The following is a 16,402-nucleotide window of genomic DNA, read 5'->3' on the forward strand; positions in this document are numbered from 1 at the left end:
TCTGAAAAATGGAGCCGTATATTTCCTTAGAATGCTAAATTGTTCCAAAATATACACATAATTTACAAACCACTGGTTCAATGAATTATCTGTGCTATTAAATTTTCAAGGAATCTTTCATAATTCCTTCATAACCTTGTGAAGGAGAACTTTGAGAATTTTTCCTTTATCTCTCTTGAATAAAATACTTTAAAAATACTCTAAAATCAATAAGCAGAGTGGGATCTTGTAGTCTCTCTCTCTCTCTCTCTTTCTCTCTCTCCATACACACACACACACACACACACGCACACACACACATGTGTGTGTGTGCGTGTGTGTGTGTGTGTATATATATATATATTTATTTATTTGTTGTCATTATTATTGTTGTTGTTGTTGAGGCAATTGGGATTAAGTGAATTGCACAGGGTCACACAGCTAGGAAGTATTAAATGTCTGAGATCATAATTGAATTCAAGTCCTCCTGACTTCAGGGCTGATGCTCCATCCACTGTGTCACCTAGTTGCCTCTAGTCTCTATATCTTTGAATCAAATGGGTGATGATATATAACATGAAATTTTATTTGTATTTTCTTTTGTTTAATTTTATTTGCAATATCTCTTATAGAGGCCTATTTATTCTTTTTCAATAGACTCACCAAAAACACTTTTGATTAATATATAAATTTTTCTTTTAAATTTGTACATACTTAAGAAAGTAGGCACATAAGGTGGTCATTAAAGATAATCCCCAATTGTATATTTTGGATAGTACTAATATTCAAGATTTGTTTTAGGTATTTTTCTATGTACCATTGTTTTCACCATTTTTTTTTTTCCTGAATGGACAGTTCCTACTTAAATTTTCCTCATCCAGATATCTTTTCCACTGTTGTTGACTCTAGCAAAATTTCTCTTCCTACTATAAGCTCATTCAGAGCCAGGCATTTAGAATTTAAATCTGACAATAATTGTTGATGGTGACAATTTATTTTTAAATGCTGATCTTTTGTCTTTTTATGTTATTCTTCCAATTTCTCCTTTCATTGACCTTGAGAAAATTTATCAGGGTAACTCCTTGCCTAATTTTCTTTACTTAGTTTTACATACTTTTCCGATGATATATCAAATGTTTTTAATACTATATCAAAGTATGACATTTACAGTCAAGTTTTCATTAAAAACCAGTGTTGTCTTTCATTTTTATTCATCAACTTCAATTTGCTTGTCAAGAAAAGAAAATATTTTGTGATCAATGCAATTTTTCATTTCTTTGAGTCTTATCATGTTTTATTGATTTACATTGAATAAATTCCTCCCACAAAATTGATAATCATTGTCATTTTGACCATTGACATTGTATTTTTCAATATATTTTTTAACAAGGTCTAGATCTGCCAGACAGAAATGTATTAAACTTTTTACAGGAAATTTTTTTTTAGTGAAGATTGGAAACCTTTCTGTAACTTGCAGTTTAAAAAGCTGTCTAGGGATCCTAAGAAGTTGAGAGTTGTATAGGGTCACATAATATTTGGAAGGTACCATACTTTAACCCCCATTTTTTTTCTTTTTTTATTTTCAAGCAAGCTCTTTATTATTGTTGTCATATTATTTCTTTTTCAGACTTATTTTGGTGAGTTTAGAGTTATCTTAATTTGTGCTACATTTTTCTATTTTTTTCTTTTAAATTTACTTTTATTTTTACATTTGTTTTTTTGAAAATTTAGTGATCTGATAATGGAAGCAGGTGATTAAAAATCATCAACATATTGTAATAAGTATTTTCTGTTTGTGAATTATAAATTTTGTTTCCTAAAATTCAAAGTCATGCATAATGTGTAGCACATTCTACCACTTTCCTTGAAGACTTAGTGGTAAATATGTTTTATTCTTTGGTCTGTTCTCTAAGTCTCTGATAGCTATCATTCCTTATTGTTAAACCATATGTTCAAAAGTATCTTTCAGCAACTTCACCTATTGCTAACGAATTATATGTTGATTGCTTAAAATGATCATTGGTATGCAAGATGACCAAATGTCTCCTAAAATGTGTTTTTGGTGTGGCTGTCTAATAAGACAAATTTCTTTATTTGCCATTACTAGAAGTCATATACACATGCATATTTTCTCTTTGTCTCTGTTTATGTGTCTGTCTCTCTGTATGTATATATAATACATTTCTATTTTTATTTAATTGCATCTTCCTTCCGGATTCTTGTTTCTAGAAATGAATACAAAGATCATTCCTTGGAACTCAGCAAGTACACTAAAATCTCCAGCTTGAACTACAGAGCCTATAGTTTGGCAACACTCTTCTGACCTAATCAAACTCATGGGATCATAACCCAGTATGTTTCCATCATTTATTCTCTAACTAAGGAAATAAAGAAAAAACAGAAACAAATTACAGCAGCACCATCTTTTATTTACCATGTTGTAAAGACATGGGGGAGAGTTAAGTCCTTAAAGCTTTATTAAGGGTTACAACCAAATCTGCTTTCTTACTAGAATGTAATTAGGTAGAAAAGATAAAGTATTTTAGTTTCCTAGTGATCATTAATGTTGTTTCAGTTTCAGCTTAGTTGAAAATAAAAATAAGAATAATTAAGAATTGAATAAATAATAATCTCTTCTTCACAAGGTTAGACAAACAGATAGATGATAGATAATTAGACATAAATATGCACATACATGGATATAGTCCTAGACTTGGAATAAGAATATGATAGATATAGATACAAGAAGAATATTAGGACACATCTTGTCTATTCCCCCCCCTTCTTTTTATAAATGGGGAAACACTGGCCTAGAGAGCTAAGGTGATTAATTTAGGATCACAAAGATATATGTGGCAAAATTAGAATTTTACATTGGGTCTTCTGATTCTGAATGCAGAACTCATTTTGCTGCAACTATGCTGTCTCATTAGGGAATAGATTCAAATCCTGCCTCGGAAATCTATCACACATATATGCATACCCATACATACATATACACAGAGAGAAATAGAGATAGTGTGAGAGACAGAGAGATATGCAGAACTAGAAGGAGGGAATAAGGGAGAGAGGGAGAGAGATACACACAGAGAGAGACAGAAAGACACACAGACAGACAGATTGAGAGAAAGAGACAGATCAGGAAAGAGAGACAGAATGAGGGAGAGAGATAAAGAGAGAGAGAGACAAAGAGAGAGAGACAAAAAGAGAGAGAGAAATGCAGAGATCTAAAGAGAAAGAAAAAGACTGAGAGAGAGAGAAAGAGAGAGAGAGAGAGAAAGAGAGAGAGAGAGAGAGAGAGAGAAGAGGAGAAAGAGAGAAAGAGAAAAAGAGAGAGAGAGAAACAGAGACAGAGAGATACAGAGATCTAGAGAGAAAGAGAGAGAGAATGAGAGAGTGAGTGAGAAAGAGAGAGAGAGCAAGAAAGAGAAAGAGAGAGAGAAAAAGAGAGAGAGAGAGAGAGGTGTACAATTGAGGTTTAAGTTACTTGTCTAGAATCACAAAGTGGTTGAAGTTAGATTTGAACTGAGATCTTCTTGACTCCAAGTTTGGTTCTCTATCTCCTGTATCACCTTTTTGCTCCATTTGGAACTTAATAGCAGTATGATTCTATTTAAGTCATTCAACATTCATGTGTATAGGGTAATTCTCTAACACTTAAATTCTAAGTCCTAGACGGACAGAGGAATGCATTAGTTTAGCAAGTTCCATTGAGGTCCATTCATGTGACACACACACACAAACACCCCCCTACACACAGCTATGATTATCATATACATCTGACATAGACAAGATGTAGATGATAACACAATTACTGCTACTACTCAATATTTATATAGTCATTTCTCCCCCTTAAATTCTACAAAATACTTTGCATACATTACCTTATTTGAATTTCATTCCAACCCTGTAAAATTGGCAGTTCACCTGGGTTGCAATTAGTGAGAATAAAGAATCCCCTAAAGTGGTCATATTATTTAAATTCACATGGCATATTTCCAATTACTATATTTACATAATTAACACTTCACATAATGCAAATCTAAATACATGTAACCACTTCAGAGTGTTCATTAGTCTCACTAATTGGTACCTAGTTGATCTGGCTTTATTATTCCCATTTTATAGATGAGGAAAATAATGTACATTGAAGCAAACTGACCTTTCCAAGGTCATGCAGAGAGTGAGTGTCAGATGTGGAACTTGTAGATAGATTGTGTCATATCCCAGACCAATACTCTCTTTGCTGTGTACCAGTTGACATTAAAACAATCATGATGGTATATCACTTATAAAAATACATTGATTTGTGTGTCTCTGGAAATTAATTGATTTGTATAGGTTCAGTATTTTCATTTTGATGGGTTTGTCAGGGCGTTGATGTATGATGCACATGTGATGTGGAAAATCACATGGCAAAATTGTATGTGACTTGCAAAACCAGCTGCTTATGATTTTCTGAGCTAGTAAAAGAGGTAAACAAGGTAGGAAATGGGCTCAAATTGGCCATTATGTGAAAAATATGAAAGTAGCTTTCATTTCCTGAACAAGATACATTCTTATCCATTTCATGAATTGGATTTAAATCCATATGAGCAGGGAAATCAGCTGTAACCACAAAGTTCAACAATAGACAATACTGATTTGAGTTATCTGAATTGAGAACTATGTGGGAGAGATGTTGGTTTCCTCACTTACATGCATCTTTTTTTTTTTCTTTTAGTACTTTTCTCCTTCATTGTCCATGAGGAAAGTTTGGGCATTTTTTATTCAATGAGAAGCTTTCTTAGTCCCCTTTAATTCTAGTCCCCTCCTTCTCTAGGTTATTTCCAATTTGTCCAGTATATAATATATATTTACATAGCTATTTGCATAATATCTTTCCCATTAAACTATATACTCTTGCAAACATGAACTTTCTTTTTTTCTCCTCTCATTTCTTTATATTTTCAGTACCCAATGCAATCTCTGACACATAGTAGACACTTAAATGTCTATTAGCAGAATGACTGACTTATAAAACAGAGAATATTTTATAATTTCCTGCCATGAACAGGATGGAGAGATGACTTCAGTATCTATTTGCAGCCCCAAATCACCATGTTCCATTTTCTAGACTGTGAGATAACTATATGCAAAAAAAAATCTACAACGTAAAGATACCCACAAGTTCCATTTATTTCTTCTTTCCTCACATTTTTTAATAGTTCTCCCCCAATCCAAAATGTTAAAGATCAAACAATATAAGGCAGACCTTCTCTATGAAGCTTTCAATGTCTTTTTCCTCCACAGTTTCCCGTTTCTACTAATAAAAATTTTACATTCTAAATGTATGACTTTTTAGGTTTTTAAGGGCATTTATGTATTATACAAAAGCTATACATCATGTGTCTCTGTGGACATATATGCATATGCAAATATGCATTTATATGTTTAATTCCACATGCATAAATATGTATGTATGTTTACCACAATGTAATGCCAATTAATTTAATAGATCAAAATTATTCTTGAATCACAGGGAGAGATATTCAAATATATTTTTAAAGGTTGCATAAGAAGAGAAAGGGGGCTACAACTTAAAAGAAAATAAGAGTTCTTGAAACATGCTTTCACTGACCTAAGGAAACGTCTTCTAAAAATGAAGAATGGTGTGGTGTTGTTGTTGCTTTGCTGTTGTTATTGTTGACTTCTCTCCAATTTATAGTCAATGCCAGCATTTAGTGATTAAATATGTTTTCTGTTATCATACAGCTGGAACATGTCATAGACAAGATTTCACCTCAAATCTTCAAGTTAGAAACCAACTTTTTATTCATTATTTAAATTTACCCAGTAAAAAGGAATAGTAGGACATGTGTGACTAAAAACAATGTATTTATTTAATTAAACCATCAACATTTTCTCTATATATAAATATAAACATATAGATACACTTACATTGGCATACAGGCGCATCAGTTATCATTGTTAAGAGGAATTCAATCCTTATTTATGTAATATGTTCTATGTGCCTTTTCTTATTTTTCATATTATGCAGAACTCAAGAAAAAATAAAAAGAACAACAAAAAAGAATAACACTTCTAAAGTAAATTCCAAAGTGGTAGGAAAGGTCCTTCAGTATTTCAAGAATATCCTCTCTCATGCAGATAGGAATCCTCATCATGCTTTATCTATTGATGAGCCTTACTCATTTTCCCTGGCTTTGTCTTTGTACAAAGTTGATTTTTCCACCAATGTATTTGCATTCAGTGCCTTTCCAGCTTGGTAAGATTTATCAGGATTTTCTCTTTACTCATAAATTTCAAAAACAATATAAAGATTAAGCTCAGAAAGATTTTTTTGAGGGTGGAATTATGAATTAAATAGTTTATCAATGGATTTATGATTTATTTAAACATAGGCATTTCTTCTATGGATAAATATTCCTACCTTCTCATTATCTATGACTATCAACCATTTTCTTCCATATATATTGCACAAAAGAGCCACACAAGAACATGAAGAGGTTTCTTTAAAACAAAACAAAAAAATTGCTTTCTATACTAATGGAATTTGTTGGCTGTACATCTGTGTTATTACATGCTCTCAATATATAGCTAGCCCACCTCTTTCAGCAATTATACACTTTTTTCATTGTATCCTTATAACTTTTTTGGCCTATAAATCTTCAATAGAATTACACTATATTCCACTTGCCCCACCTTGGGTTTCAAAATTACCTGGTGGATCATATCCAATATTTATTCTTGGAAATTTTTGATGTTCTCAGTTTTGCAATAATACGTCAGATTATTGAGGTATTTGCCTATTTTAATACAACTCCAGAACGTGTAATTTTGTTAAAATTACTTCTAGGTGGTCTGTGTGTGTGAGCCATGAGGAGCTTATCTCTTACTAAAGATAGGATGTATAAAATATAAGCATATTAATGTTTCATATGCATATATATATTTATATATATATATATATATATATATATATATACACACATATCTGTATGTCTTCAATAATGAATACAGACAGACAGATGGAGATGGAGAGAGAGAGGGAAAGAAAGAACATTTAAACAATAATTATACACTTATTATATGCCAGAGACTTACTAAGCTCCAGGGATATATGTGAAAACAGTCTTTCCCTTTTTGCCCCCGTGTAAGACATGATAATTAAAAGATACTTATAGATATATGTATATGAATATGCTACACTACTTATTGTTTAAAACAGCACTAATATTTATATTATAGACATATATGAATTAACATATATGTATATACACTAGATTTAAATTACTGATGTTCTTTATATGTATCCATATTGATATTTAAGATAGATTACACTGATATGAAGGCTACATAAGATGATCCCCTCACTCTTCACACTAAATCATTTTTTTATTAAGTTTAATCTCTTGGTTGTTTATTTTAAAGGACATGTTTTGATATTCCCTTATTATTTTCTAAAATGAAATTATTTTAATTACACACATACGCATATAGATGTGTGTTTGTTTTTAATAATGCATGTATCTTAACAATATAATGATTTTAAATTGAAATGTGGTCTCTGTTACATTTTTTTCAATAAATGTTGATTAATTCTCAGTAACAGTAGCAGTTCTTATGTATATTGCATATATATGTATGTATATGAATTCATATATATACACACATAAATATGATAGTGATTCCTTCCATCATTCAATTATATGGCATTAAAGTCCACAGCCTGAATTTGAAGCTAGAGCAACACTACTGCATAGCAAGCAAACAGCAATATATTATATAGAAATAAATGTGATATGTCTTAGCATATATATAATTTTTATATTTTATTTTTTAATATTGACTACCTTCACCCTCTGAGTAAATAGATGAAACCTGAAACATAATATCTGCAATACATAGTTGCAAAATATAGCAAAACAAACCCCCATGGTAGTCAAGCCAAAAAAAAAAAAAAGAATTTTTTATATACATTTAAGATCATTATCTTTTTTAACAGAATATTAGAATTTTTTCATCTTTATTTCTTTATATTTGTAGTTGACTCTCCAAAGTTATATAGCCTATAATTTTTAACATTGTATAAATTGTCTTCTTAGTTGTTGTTGAATTTATTTTGTATCAATGTATAGAGATTTTGCAATTACTTCCAAAAATGTCTATTTATTCTTTTTATGTCACAATAATATTCCACTGCATTCATATACTGCAATCTTTCCTTAACCATCTCTCCAAAATTAAGAAACATCCTTAGTTTGAATTTGTTTTACTGCTTTAAAGGGCTATTACACACATGTATAAATATTTGCAACCACATGTATATACATGTGTGTATATTTACCCAACTATACATGCAAACACATACACATATATGTGTGCATATGCATGTACAATATACACATTCACATTATATATGTATATTTTATACACACACACATACACACACACACACACACACATATATATATATATTAGATTATAGGCATGGTAGTGGGGTCTCTAGGTAGAAAGTATATGCATATTTTATTAACTTAGGGATAATAGTTATTCATATTACTTATTTAATAAACTAGGAGAAGCTCCAAAGTTGAAAGATATATGTGAATGTATACACAAAATACATATTCATATATGTAATATATTTATATTTGTAATATATTTATATATAAGTATACACTCATATACACAAGTATTTGTATGGTATTATATAACAATATAGAACTTATGTAAAATATACTCACATTCTTGTTTATACAATGTAGCCTATAAGATCTGTGTAATTGCAAAGGAAGAAGTGAGTATAAACTGTAATAATTTAGGGGGTCTTGACAGATGAACTTTTTCAGCTAAACAGTGAAATTTGTGTGTAAACCTGATAAATTTCACTTGGATGTTGGATTTCTCTTAAGAAGCACTGGAAAAATGAAAATAAAGAAATTTTTAAAAGAAAATTATATTTTCAATATGGCAATGGGGATTTGATTTGGCTATTGTGGATCCTCCTTCAATGATTCCTAAATCATCTTTGGATCTCTTTGTCATATAATTTCTGTCTGTCCATGTAAAATATAACTGTGTTATGTACTGCTGGGGGATATTTCTAGATAGTTAAAGTGTGACTCTACTATTTTTTACTCCTGCTACATGGCTAGTTCATATTTTGCCGATCAGATATATTTTGGATAGTATCCATTATGATAATTTTGTATATGAATTTTATCATTGTAAAAATATTGCAGTCTACTCTTTCTCTCCATACCTCTCTTCATTGCCCTATAAGTACTTTGAAATTCTGATGCTATGGGGTTAATGGTATTCCATGATTCACAGAAAAAAACATGACTAGGAAAAATTACTTGAAAACCATGTTAATCATCATTTGCTCCATGACTCTTTCCTCCTTCATAAATTTAAGAAAATATATCCTTCCTCCACTTATCCAGGTAGATATAACCTCGAAACACCATAGCTACTATTGACACTAGTGCATTCGTCTTACTTGACTTACTAACGTGGCTTCCTTCAAAGGCCACTTGCCAGACGACCTTCAGTGATACACCAAATCCATCATCCACCTATTGTTTTTATCTCTAATGACCCAAAGTGATACTTCACACTGAAGGGTAAAAGGGAAAGCAAGGTAAGCTCCCTGATTTACAGTTTTATTAGGTTTCTGATTGGAAACAAAAGACTCAATGTGGCCTCACTACTAAAATCTCCCATCTTTCACCTCTGAAGGTTTCACATCTAAAGTTGGTGACTGATTCATCCAACCTTTGTCAGGCACAGTAATTGCACAACCAGTTTAGTCAAGGTAAAGACAGTGAGCGGTGGATGGGCAAGAAATTTTAAGGAGTTGAAGCAATCTCATTTCTCCCATTGTGTTAAGAACTGTCTATTGAAGGAGATGCAGCAGCTGAACACTGACAATTTAAAGATGGGATTTGCTGAGTGACATTGTGCAGTATGGATAAATGACAGTCTCTTGGTTGAGACCCTGGCATGAGCTTACAGATACTTTCTGTCTGATGCTGTTGGAGAAACAAAGTACAGGTCTAGGAGTATCACTTTCTTGTTCAAAAACAGTTTCCATGGCTTAACATTATCTTTAGAATAATTTTAATAATAAAAAGGATTTATTTATTGTAAATTGCCAGGACCAGTCCTAGGCCCTGAAATAAAAATACAAAATCAGATATGAGCTCCATCAATGAATTCCTGACCAAAAATAACTCTTATTCCATTGGGTAAAACATAAAAATATAACAACATTTATGCATATAAACATGCATATATACTATATATCGTGCATATTCTATGTAACATATCATATATGTTTAAAGGTCTTCAGAATTTGATTCCAACCCTTCTTTGCAGAATTACTAACTACTCTCTCATAATTAATTTTTGGTACCAAAGTAACTTGCTTGCTGAGTTTTATTGATGACATTACATATCCTGCCATTCTATCTTTTTAGATTGACATCTATGCCTGTAATGTTCTCTTTCTCACTTGCATGTCTTATAACCTCTAAATTCATTTAGGTCTCAGCTCAGGTGCCACACTCTACAAGAGAGATTTTCTGATCTTCCATTTAGTAAATGAACTTGCTTGTCTTCTATAGCTAAAACAGTCATATATCTTGAAGTCCATTATAGCGATTCATAACTTTTTACCTTTTCCCCATGTTGTTGTCCCTAGTTTTCTTCAGATTATTTGTTCATTTTTTCCATTCTTAAATATTCATTTATTTAATGAAACTGTCCATGACTGAAGAAGGAAAAGGAAGGTAATAAACATTTTTGTAGTATTTATGTTGCAGGCAGTATGTTAAACATTTTAAAAACATCTCATTTGATTCTCACACACCCACTGAAGTGGGTACTATTATTATTATTCTTATTTTACAATTGAGAAAACTGAGGCAAATAGGTTAAGTGATTTGCCTATAATTACATAGGTAACCAATATGTGAGCCTGAATTTGAACTTTCGTCTTCCTGAGTCCAGGTGCATAGTAATAGAATTATGGATTTCTATTACTACCTATTATCTATACTATTACTACCTAATTATCTCTCCAGTAATTGACCTTTGCAGTCCAGTCATTTAGCCTTCCTTTAAATTTTCCTAGGACTTACTACCTATACTGCTTCTCTGAATATGAAAGAACTGAAAGAATGTGGAACTTTGAGTAAATATTTGATCTTGGATTTGAATTATGTCTCTATGATTAGTCATTTAATAATTAACCTCACTGATGTATCAATTAATTATCAGTAACATAGAGATAATATCTTCAAGTAACTACTTGGCATGATGGTTAATTATCAAAAATCTTGTAAAGAACCTGATTTTCAACACTGGTTCTGTCACTTACTATCTCTGTGATCTTGAAAAAAATCACCTAAGTGTGTGACTTCTAAGTTCATGCAAAATAGTTGTCAAAAAAAATAGAGAGAAAATAAAGAAGAAAGGGTCAAATAATAAAGAGGAAATAATTGTATGTATAAAATTGAGGTGCTTGGATTGATGAGGTAAGTCAGAGATTAAATTTAGTGGAATTTTGGACACATTACAAAAAAAAAAAACCTTCTATGGCCAGATAATGATTTAAATTCTACTATATAATATACTATATAAATTCTACTATATAATGATTGATAGAAGACGAAAAGGAGAAGTAAAAAGGGCATTTAAGGAAGATATAAAAGAGCAAAGCAGGATCTTAAAGGGTTAGGGAATCACAAAATGAAGATTCAAGATAGAAAGGAAAATGATGGTAAATAAGACAAGGAAAAGTATGTAAAAAGATATGTAAGAAAAGAAGTTGAAGGTAAATCAATAGAGTGGATTGATCTGTGGACCATTTTGGTGAAGAGGATGTGACATACATATATTAGAGAAATTTTTAAAGATTAAAGGGTTTAAATAATTAAGAAGTGATAAATAGGTTTCTGTAGCTCAATCTCCATAGAATCATAATTTAGAAACTGAAGACACCTACACAAGTTTTACTGATGTGAAAGCTAAGGCACAAAGTGGAAGTTAAGAAAATCTTCCAAGATCATACTGCCACTAAGTGTCTGACCTAGAGTTTCAAGTAAAATCTTCAAGACTCAAGCACTTATTCATTATGGTAAATTCTAGGTGCCTACTAATCCACCTAACTGACCTCTACTGCAACTAATTACCAAAGTGATTTGTGTTTAAAGTGTGGACAAAAGTAATCCAGATGTAAAAGACTAGACATTGCTAATGGGGAAAGTAATGGAAGTGGGATGTGGAATGACTTGATTATGTAGAATATATATATATATCATTATTATCTACATTCCAAGTGAAGAGATTTCCATTTGAAACTTCATATAGAAGTTGAACTATAACTTAAAGAAAGAATAATTCTGTGATGATGTGGTTGTGTATTTCCCTGAGGAAAGTTGGTACAAAATTTTGGAGATGAGAAATGGAATATGAAAAAAATGTGAGAAAAAAGATCATGTAGAATATGAGATAGGGAGTAGTTTATAATGATGGTGGAAAGATCACTTCCGCCCAGTTCATGAAATTCTTTAAAAACTAAAGAGAATAGTCAATATTTTATCTTATAGGCAATATGTTTGTTCTTTGTTTTTGAAGAGGATAAAAATGGCATCACTGTGTTAGTTAAATTATAGTGTGCCTGACTATAACTGATCACACCAATATCTCAAAGCTCAAAGTGTTCTGCCACAGGTTATACACAAGTAGGACATAAATAGACAATGATGAGCTACTGAATTTGATTGGGAAGGAGAAAGTATGATAAAAAAATATTTGGAAACTATGTGCAGAACAGACTGGAGTTAAGAAATTATTAAAGCTTAATTAGTAATGAGTATTATATTGCAATACTCTAGCTTTTAAGTTATAGGGGTCAACTATAATAGTCTACTGTGTGATAAACCATAAGACTGAATCTTCTGGGATAAGAACACCATTTGGCAAAAATTTCTGGGAAAACTGGAAAATGATGTAGCATAAAATAGGCATTAACTTCTAACACCCTACACCAAGATAAGTCGAAATGGGTTTATGATTTAGATATAAAAGGTCATGGTATAGTAAATTAGTTTATCAAGGGATAGTCTACCTCTCAGATCAGTGGAGAAGGGAGGAAATTATGGCCAAAAATTACTACAGAACATTATACAGTGCAACATGGACAACTTTAACCTCATTAAATTTTAAAAAGTTTTTGCACAACATAACCAATACAGTTAAGATTAGAAGGGAAGCAGAAAGCTAGGGAACTTTTTTTTTTTACATTTAGCATTTGTGATAAAACCTCAGTTATAAAACTGACTCAAATTTGTAAAATTATAAGCCATTTTCCAATTGAAAAATGGTTAAATGATATGAACAGACAATTTTCAGATTAAAAAAAAGTTAAATCAATTTCTAGATATATGACTATTGATTAGCTATATCACTACTGACTAGCAAAATGCAAATTAAGACAACACTAAGGTACCTCTAAGATTGGCTAAGATGACAGGAACATAATTGACAGGATAAATGTTGAAGATGTGGGAAAACAGGGACACTAATACATTATTAGTGGAGTTGTGAACTGATCCAACATTTCTAGAGAGCAATGTACAACTATGCCCAAAGGGCTATAAAACACTTAGATCCAGCAGTTTCTCATTTGGGTCTCCCAAAGAGATCTTCAAAGAGGGGAAAAGATCAACATGTGTGAAAATGCTTATAGCATAGTGGCAAGGAACTGAAAATTGATTGGATCTACATTAACTAGAGAATGGTTGAATAAGTTAGGACATGTGAATGATAATGGAATATTGTTATTCTATAAGAAATGATGAGCAGACTAATTTCAGAAAAACTTGGAAAGACTTATATGAACTGATGCTTAGTAAAGTGAACAGAACCAAGAAAACATCATCTCAGTAATAAGATTATGTGATGATCAATTATGATGGACTTGTCTCTTTTTGGCTATGAGATGATTCGGAGTAATTCCAATAGAAAAGTGATGGAAAGAACTATTTTTATCCAAAGAGAGAATAGGGAGATTGAATGTGTCTCCCAAAGCATAGTATTTTCATTTTTGTCGTTGTTGGTTTGCTTTGGTTTTTATTTCTTTTTTCTTTTTATCTTATTTTTCTTGCACAGCATAACAAATATGGAGTTGTACATATTTAATTTATATTGCACTGCTTTGTGTCTCAGGAAGAAAGATCATCTGGAAGAAGTCAGAAAAAAATTGAATACAAGGTTTTGCAAAGGTGAATGCTGAAAACTATGTATGTATGTGTGGTGTTCTCTTTTTTTCTAAAATATGATGGCTCTCTGGGAGAGCAGGTTTCTCAGGGGAAGTTTCGGCCATAGTTTCGGTTCTATGTAATAATCACCGCAAATACAGCCAGCTGATAAAATCCAAAAGTTTATTTTCTCCTTCCAAGTCTTGTCTCTTTCCTTGGGCCCAATTAACTTTCTTAGAGGCCTATCTATCTCCTTGGTTCCAAGAGCTCTTGAAACTTGTCCTTTGTTGCCTCCAGCTCCCTCTGAATCTTGGTTCTGAATCTTCAAAAACTGTTGCCTCCACTCACTCCCGGCTCTTAATCTCCCAGAGTGCTCTTTGACCCTGAGAGCTTCTTGCTTATGTGCTGTACATTGAGTACACACCAATCATTATATCACTGGGAAATCATTATTTGTTGTAGGATTAAATCAATGCTAAACTAGATTTAACCATTGTCTCCTTAATTCCACTTAGTACCTTGTTTCAAGTTCTGGCCCATAACACCTCCTTGTAGGATCAGATCAATCACACTGAACCAGGCTAAATTAGAAAATTATTATGTCTATCAATTCTAATGTCTTAACACTTTGTAAGGATTCCAACATGTATGTATTTGCAAAAAAAATACTATTAAAAAGTTAGAGGAACAGGAATTAAAATGAGAGCTGTGGGGAAAGAAACAAGGAACCATTTGTAAATGATAAGATGAATGAAGAAAAGATAAGATGAAAGGAAATGATTGGCTATGTAAGGTAAGTGATGGTGAAGAGTCCAAGATCATGCCAACTTGGGCAAAAAAAGAATACCTAACTTTGGATATAAATAAGACAAATTTAGAAAACGGTTAGGTCTGAAGGGAGATTTGTACTTGTTGAGTTTGATACGTGTATGAGTCTTCTAGTTTGAAATGTTCCAAGACAATTTGTGTTATTGAGAGTAAGGCTAACATAGATTTCGGAGTGAATGTCATAGAGATGATTATACTCATGAGAAGAGAAATTAAGGATAGAGACTTTTGCAAACTTCCATAGTTAGGGGTCATGTTATGAATATCATATATATTCAAATATAACTAAGGAGCGGACAAATAGAAAGACTAACATGAGAGATTAATGCTAAGCAAACCCTAGAGAAAAATCAAAAGCATCAGATGCAGCAAAGGTCAAGCAATATGAAGAAAGAAGAATGATCAGATTTAGCAATGAGATCAGAGATATTAATCATTATTTCTCACCTGGGCTATCACAATATAGCCTTCTAATTAGTACCTCACCCTCATATATCTTCAACTTTATCCCCTCCTACATGGTGGTCAAATTAAGTTTTCTAAGGCATGGTTATAACCATCTCAATTCCCTACTTAATGAACTACTGTGATCTCTGTATCTCCAAGATAAAAATATATATGATTATTTGGGGCACTTGAAACCTTTCATAATTTTGCTCCTTTATATCTTTCCAATGTTCTAATTCTCATTGTATAATCCATCTCCACTGGTTTATTAACTCTTTTTCACATAAGATGCTCCATTTCCCAACTGTGCATTTACTCTGGCTGTCCCAGCATCTCAAATACTTTCCCTTTAATCCTCACATCCTATTTTATCTTGATTCCTTGGAGGCAACTCAATTGTGCCAATTCAGTTGAAGATTCAATTAAATACCCTGGTCTCCTCTTCTCTACACACTATTAGTGCCTTCTTTCTGATATTATCTCACTTTCACATTTCATATGCACACATGTATATGTAACTTATATGTACATCATTTGTATGTTGCCTCCTAACTTAGAATTTGAGCTCCTTATGAATATGAACCTTTCCTTTTCATCCTTAGCACTTAGTACAACGAGTGAAATACAAGTATTTAATACATGCATATTGATTGTTAAATTACTAGTGAAATTGAAATGAGCATTTTCTTTTGAGTGATAAGTTCAAATGTAACATTACAAAAGGTTAGAGAGTAAGCAAGAAAAATAGAAGTGAGGGCAGTGTCTGTAGACAGATCATTTTAAGAATTTGACTAAGAAAGAAAGTGAAAATTTGTATGATAATTGAGATGAATGTTAGGGTCAAATTATGAGGTCTTTTCTTTTCCTTTTTATTG

The sequence above is a fragment of the Sarcophilus harrisii genome, chromosome 2 (genome assembly GCF_902635505.1).
Source record: "Sarcophilus harrisii chromosome 2, mSarHar1.11, whole genome shotgun sequence".
Lineage (NCBI taxonomy): Eukaryota > Metazoa > Chordata > Mammalia > Dasyuromorphia > Dasyuridae > Sarcophilus > Sarcophilus harrisii.